Genomic DNA, 7,297 nt, shown 5'->3' with positions numbered 1-7,297 from the left:
CCATTATTGACTTTGCATACCCCTTAAGAAATACTTCCTCCGTTCACTTTTACTTGACACGTTTTGACTTTTCACATCCCTTAAAAAATAATAAATGAAGTGCATAATTTACCATGATACCCATATTAATTGATGCATATTTTATTGGATTTGAGAAAATAATTTGAAATGAGTAATAAATATTGTGGGTATAACAGAAAAAAAAAATTTATCTTTATTGAATTTGAGAAAATGATTTGAAATGAGTAATAAATACTGTGGGTATAACAGGAAAAATTTTTTATCTTTTCTTGATATGCGTAAAGTGACAAGTAAAAATAAAAATCTACTTTTAGTATACATGCCAAGTAAAAGTGAACAGAGAGAGTAATAAATAAAGTGCATAATTTACCATGATATCCAAATTAATTGATGTATAGTCTTAATAGATTTGAAAAATGATTTGGAATGAATAATTAATCCTAAGGGCAAAATAGAAAAAATAAATTATATTTCTCTTGATATGCGAAAGTGGACAAGTAAAAGCAAAAATTTATTTTTAAAATAGTGAAAAAGTAAAAGTAAACAGAGTGAGTATTTAACGATGATCCATTTTGTATGGCATTGAATCGAACCCCATTGGTAACTCCTTCCTCCCTAATTGTTACGCGCAGAAAATCGAAGGAATATAAGAAGAGATTGGGTGGAACCCTAGTTTCGAGGAGAGCAAAACTTGAGAACTTTCTTATTGAAATAAAAGTAGATACAAAAATAAAATGAGTTGTGTGCCCAAAAATATTCCCGACCTTTATGTATATACAATCCTATTTATATTCATATTTGTAAAAAAATATAAGTAAAGTCTTACAGGTCTTCTCATTGTTGAATCAATATGCTTATTCTTGGCTTGTGCACATTGGGCTCCAACACCCACCTCCCCCTTCCCTTCCCCCTTCCCCTCCCCCCCATTTCCCGGCAAGTTAAAATGGGCCACAAATCCAAGATCGAAAGGAAAGCATTATGTTGAACACCTGGTAAGGCCTTGGTAAATACATCAACCAACTGGGGACCAATAGAGATAACATATAAGCTAATGGACCAATAGACATAACATATAAGCTAATGGGACCAGATTGAAGCTTTTCACATACAAAATGCCAGTCTATTTTAATGTGTTTGGTACGTTCGTGAAACATTGGATTTCTAGCAATATGAATGGCAGAATAGCTCAAAGAACACTGGTATAAGAGTCAAGGAAGAAATGCCAAACTCCACCAAGCAAACTAACAATCCAAACAATCTCAGCAACTAATTGTCTCAAAGCTTTAATTATACTCAGCCTCAGCTAAAGAAAGAGCAATAGTAGCCTATTTCTTTGACTTCTAAGACACATGGCAGCCTCCAACGATAAAAGGTACTCACTTACAAATTTTCTTCAAGTGAAGCAACTGGCCTAATTTAGAGTCACAGAAACCAGTCAAGGCAAAGGAAGAAAAGTTATTAAACAACGACCCCAAGTCAGGTGTACCAACCAAATACCTCAACACATGTAAAGTAACCTCAAAAGTGTGTAACTCTAGTGTGAGCCATAAACTGGCTAAGATGTTGCGTACTATAAGAGATATTAGGCCTACTGTGTTTTACAAAATTAAACTTTCCAACTAACTTCCTATACAAAGAAGGATCATGAAGGATATCACTAAAATTAGTAGATAACTTGAAAAAAAAAATCCAGAGGTAATACCACAGAACTGACATGTAAATAATTGAACACAGAAAGCAACTTCTAGAGAAATTTCTGTTGGGTGGCAAGTATCCCTGAGGCCATTTGATAATCTGCAGTCTCAAGAAATAATGTGCTTCATCCAGATCTTTGATTCGGAACTGATCATCCAAGAATTGCTTCAGGGAAGTGTTCTCAGACAAATCATCACCAGTTAATAGGATGTCATCCACATATACACTGCTACAATAGTGAGAGAACGACCAAATAACTTAACAAAAAGGAAGTAATCATTTTTGCTACGAACATAACCTCTGAACTGAAGAGCAGTGGACACCTTGGCATACCATTGCCTCGGAGCCTATCTAAGTCCATAAAGGTACTTGTTGAGCTTATAAATCAGATTCAAATACAGATCAGAAGACTGAACTTCCAGCCCAAGTGAAACCACCAAATATACCTCTTCATCCAAATTACCATGTAGGAAGGCATTGTTAACATCTAACTGAAAAATGGATCAAACTTTTGTAATAGCAATACTTGGCAAATATTTAATAGCAATGAGTTTAATAATTGGTGAGAGAGTTTCAGTGTCCCTTCTTGTTGAGTGTCCCCCCTATAACCAGCCTAGCCTTGTACCTCTTTGCACTACCATCTGCCTTCTTCTTAATCTTATAAACCCATTTAGAATAGATGACTTTCTTACCATGAAGTAATGAGATAATAGTCCAAGTGTTATTGTCCTTCAAAGCCTGAAATGCTTTTAATATAGCATCATCCCAAGCAGAATTAGAAATTTCATGATGATAAAACTACAGTTCAAGCAAGCAACCCTCAAAAATAGAGTGAGCATCCTTAGAAACAAAAATATTGGTGCAAACATAGTCTTTGAGATAGACTGGAGCTAGAGAAGGTCTGGACCTTCTTAGATGAACAGAAGCATTAGGAACAAAAATATCAAGAAAATAAGTATCAGGATCAAAAAATAAGAAGAATAGATAGAGTGAAAACAGGAGCAGAAGCAGAAGAAATGGGAGGATTAACAGGAAATATTAGGAACAGTAACAAAGGAAGGAAAATGCTAGTTGGATAAGAGGGTGAATAAAGAAAGACAGATTCAAGAAAAGCAACATCTCTGGAGAAGAAAAGAGTGTATTTAGTTAAATTTAACAACTTATAATCCTTTTTTGTGATGCTATACCCAAGGAATATAAAAGAAACAGTTCTGGAGTGAAATTTATCCTTATGAGGCTTAGGCACAACAGCAACACACAAACAACCAAAAACCTTAAGGTAATAATAGATAGAAATGGAAACATAAAAGTGTTCATAAGGTGTTTTGTGTTATAAAAGAGATGAAGGAAATCAGTTCATCAAATAGGTGATAGTAAGTATACATTACCCCAGTATTTTAGTGGAAGTATAGACTAAAAAGGCAGGGATCTAGCAGTTTCTAGTAAGTATTTGTATTTTCTTTCTACAAATTCATTTTGTTGAGGATTGTGGACAAGAAGCCTGGTATATTATCCTTTGGGATGAGAAGAGAAGAAATAACCTCTACATTGAAATCAAGTTCAAATGCATTATCAGACCTAACTGTCCTGATAGAAGAATAAAATTGATTCTGGATTAGAAAGATGAAAGACTTCAAAAGGGTAAAAGTATTTGACTTGGTGGAAAGTAGATCTGTCTTGGTGGCTCTGAAAAAATAATCTACAATAGTTAAAAGATATTTGAAGCCATAGTAGGTTTGTGTGCGGTAAGAGCCCCATAAATCAATATGAACAAGTTAAAAAGGTGGTAGTTTTAAGAGAGCTGCCAGGAAAAGAAAGACTTTGCTCCCTAGCCATGGGACAAACCTCACAGATAAATGACTATTTCTTAGAGAGTTTATCTTTAAGGTGAGTATGTGACTTCATTTTATGAAAAGGCATATGACCAAGTAGAAGATGCCAAAACATATCCAAATAAAAAATAGAAGAAAAAGAACAAGCAGAAGAACACTCACAAGCAGGAATAATTTTATTAGCTTCGATGTTATTTACAATATGAACAGTAGAAAGACTAGAAGGAATAATTTTATTAGCTTCGATAGTATTTACAGTGTAAACAGTAGAGAGAGTAAAAGAAAAGCAAGCAAAAGTATCAGAAGTAGCAGTCACAGCTTCACCAATTGAAATGGTAGAAATAGACGAAGGAGAAAGTAGCCCAGACTGAAGCAAATAAATCTCATTTGAGATTTTACCAAAAATCAGTGGTCTCTTCAGAGGGCCCTGTAAAACACAATCATAAGCAAAAAATAAGGCTTTACAACAAAGTTATAACAAAAATTGATGTAAGGAAATCAAATTATACTGCAAGGAAAGTACAAGTAAAATATTATGTAAAATCAGATCAATAGATAATGGAAGTGAACCTAAATAAGTTACTTTAACTTTGTAACCATTAGGGAGAATAACTAAGGAATTGCAAGAGTCTTAAGATTGATTAAAAGAGATTTCTGGGGAGTCATGTGGTTAGTTGCACCTGGGTCTATTATCTAAGGATTACCAACTAATCTAGAAAAGTTACATGCAAAAATACGATAATTTCTAGTATCAACATAGCGTACCAAACCTACAAAGGTGGGCAGATCCAGAAGCAATTGTGTTCTCAGAAACTTTAGGCTGTTGGAACAAATTCAACATGTGCTTATATTGCTTCTTTGTGAAACCATAGCTTTTAAAATCAGATTGGTCAAACCTATTGTTAGGGGGGAAAATCATCTTCTGGACCCAAACTCTGAGACTCTGAAACATGAGCATATGCTGCAAGCTTCTTAAATTTGTTACACTGAAAAGTGTTAGGATATCTATGTTTTCTATGGCGTGACTAGGTCATTTGTAGTAATTACACACCACATTGAGCTTCATAGAATCAAAGTTGACCCTCTGGAATAGAATTTCTGTATACTAGCATGAAAAGAACTAGCATATGACTTTTGAACACTAGTGGTGAAAGAGGCAGACTTAGATGAGAATGAAGGAACTGAAGCTTGTGCCTCACACTGACTCTCGTCATTAACTAGCATAGCATAGGTTGTATCAATTTCTGAAAGTGAATTTATTACCAGAATATTTCACCTAATTGTGAAATAATTTTTATTGAGTCCATGAGAAATCGATGAAGCTTCTGATCCTCTTTTAACTTTTGAAAGGCCTCTTTGCAGCCACATACATAGTTAGGGTAAGTAACGGAATATGCTAATTCATCTCATGGTTTCTTAATTCTAAATAAATAGGAAGCAACGTTCGAAGTTCCCTGAAAAATGGAAGAAAGTGCCTTGCGGATTTCCTAATACTTTGCTCCTATTAGGTTGATCATAACATTTCTCTATATCTTTCATAGCTTTGCGGCAGACTAAGTGTACATCATACTTTTCCTAATCTCAGCTTCTAAGCTATTTAATCCATGCAATTATCATATCATTACAGTGATACCATGCCTCAAACTGGAGAGATATAATAGTAGGTTTGGAAATAGTTCCGTTGATTATGCCTAGTTTATTTTACACGACAATCCAATTAGCATCCCCTTCTCCAACTCCAATAACCTCCATTATGTTGTTGCTAGCAAATATCACTATTTTGAATTTTTGATCTTCCAAATTATTCCCGCCGGAGATCCGAATCATACCATTAGATCGATCAGCAACAATAATCGTACTAGGATTATCAGTAGGATATAGATACATGGAATGTGAGGGTTCAACAGTGACTGAACCCGAAGATATGGTAGAAGCAGAAGTAAAAGATGCAATAGAAATAACATCAGGAGGTGTCATGACATATATCAAAATTAGGGTTCGAGGTCGAGCAAAAAGGGCACACAAATGAGAATTAAAGGCAAAAGAGTAAATCGAAGGAAATACCAGTCTTCTTCACTAACTCGAAGAAGCAAAAATCATCAACATGCTCAAACAAAGAAACTCACCAGAAACAGTCGCCAAATACCGCCAAAAAATGCACTAAAAAACTTAAAACTCAAAATTAGCTATCGGAGGTAACACCAGATGATAGATGTAGGTCCGATTCACCAAATTTCGAATTCTGATACCTTGTTACGCACAAAAAATCAAAGTAATCTAAGAAGAGATTGGGTGAAACCCTTCAGGGAGAGAGAAACGCGAGAACCTTCTTATTGAAACATAAGCGACTGTCACAAGAATAAAATATGTTATCTCCACAAGAATATTTCAGACCTATATATATTTATACAATCCTATTTCTGGGTATATCTGTAAAAAAACAAATTACACTTGTAAAATAAATATAAATAAAGTCTTCCGAGTCTTCTCATGTTGGATTAGCATGCTTATTCTGGGCTTGTGCATATTGGGCCGTAGAGATACTTAGAACTTTGTATATTGTACTCCAACACTAATTGTTTCATGGGAAAATTACGCGACACATCAAACATTTATATTGTATTTACTATTCGTAGCATACTTTCAACAAATTTATCATTTGTAGCTATATTTGAATTTTATATCAAATTTATGAAATAAGAGATTAGTTGTTTTGAACTGAAATAAGAGAGCAACAAGCTCTCGTAGCTTAGTTAGTTAGAGCGCTTGCTTAGCTAGCAAAGCTCTTGAGTTCGAATCTCAACAAGAACATTTTATTTTTTTGTATTTCTGTATTTCACCTTAGTTGTATTCGTTGCGCAAACAAATACAGTCAATACAGGTTGTATCCTTTGTATATACTCATATATACAATTGATACAAGTTATATCTGTTGTATACACCATTGTATTTCGCCTTGGTTACAGTTGACACATATTGTATTCGTTACACGAATGAATATAATTGCGCGAACGAATACAATTAACATAAGTTGTATTCTTTGCGCGAATGAATACAGTTGATACAGACTGTATTGGTTGCGTTTTGAATACAAGTGATATAACTTTGTAGCAATTGAATAGTATCTACCAATAATAATTAGGTAAATTATAGTTATTAAGTTCTAAATTATAATGGTTTATGAAAATTCCTAAACCACATGATGTTAGGCCAAAAATGTTATACTTTTAGCACATTACTCGCTCTATATTTTGTTGGTTTAGTGATTTATTGTGCGACATTTGAGCTAAATTGTGTTATTTTATGTGTAGGAGTATCGGAAGATAAAGACGAGTGAAGGTTGCACAAAAAGAGGATGAAAATGCAAGAAAAGAGCACAAAAATGACAAGTACCCAAATCGTGCTACAGACCAGGCTTCGCGAGGTCTATAGCCAAGTTGACCGAGCTACAGACCAGGCTTCGCGAGGTCTATAGCCAGGTTGACTGCGCTACAGACCAGGCTTCGCGAGGTCTATAGCCATCTTGACCGTGCTACAGACCAGGCTTCGCGAGGTCTATAGCCAGGTAATTAAAAGTCATGGGATAAAATACTCCGACCCGAATTTGGATTCAATGACTTCAACCCTAGCCTATAAATACTCTCTAAACGTGTCTGAACAAAGAGGGTCATTTTTAGGGTAGATACAACCAAAGGAGAGCCGTTTTTAGGGCAGATTCAACCAAATCGGACGTTTTTGGAGATGGGATT

The 7,297-nt window shown here is 34.8% G+C and overlaps 1 long non-coding RNA gene across 1 annotated transcript; it reads right to left on the bottom strand.

Annotated features, from left to right (window-relative positions):
- Window positions 1–3,700: 3,700 nt before the first annotated feature.
- Window positions 3,701–5,930, bottom strand: LOC104102241 (uncharacterized). Its single transcript, XR_687630.4, has 2 exons — window positions 5,675–5,930; window positions 3,701–3,975 (listed from the first exon to the last, which is right to left on the bottom strand). It is a non-coding gene; the product is annotated as an uncharacterized lncRNA (long non-coding RNA).
- Between the last annotated feature and the right edge of the window lie 1,367 nt (window positions 5,931–7,297).

The sequence above is a fragment of the Nicotiana tomentosiformis genome, chromosome 8, assembly GCF_000390325.3.
Source record: "Nicotiana tomentosiformis chromosome 8, ASM39032v3, whole genome shotgun sequence".
In the NCBI taxonomy this organism is placed as follows: domain Eukaryota; kingdom Viridiplantae; phylum Streptophyta; class Magnoliopsida; order Solanales; family Solanaceae; genus Nicotiana; species Nicotiana tomentosiformis.
Note: the sequence above shows the minus strand (reverse complement) of the source record. Positions and strands in the feature narration are given on the sequence as shown.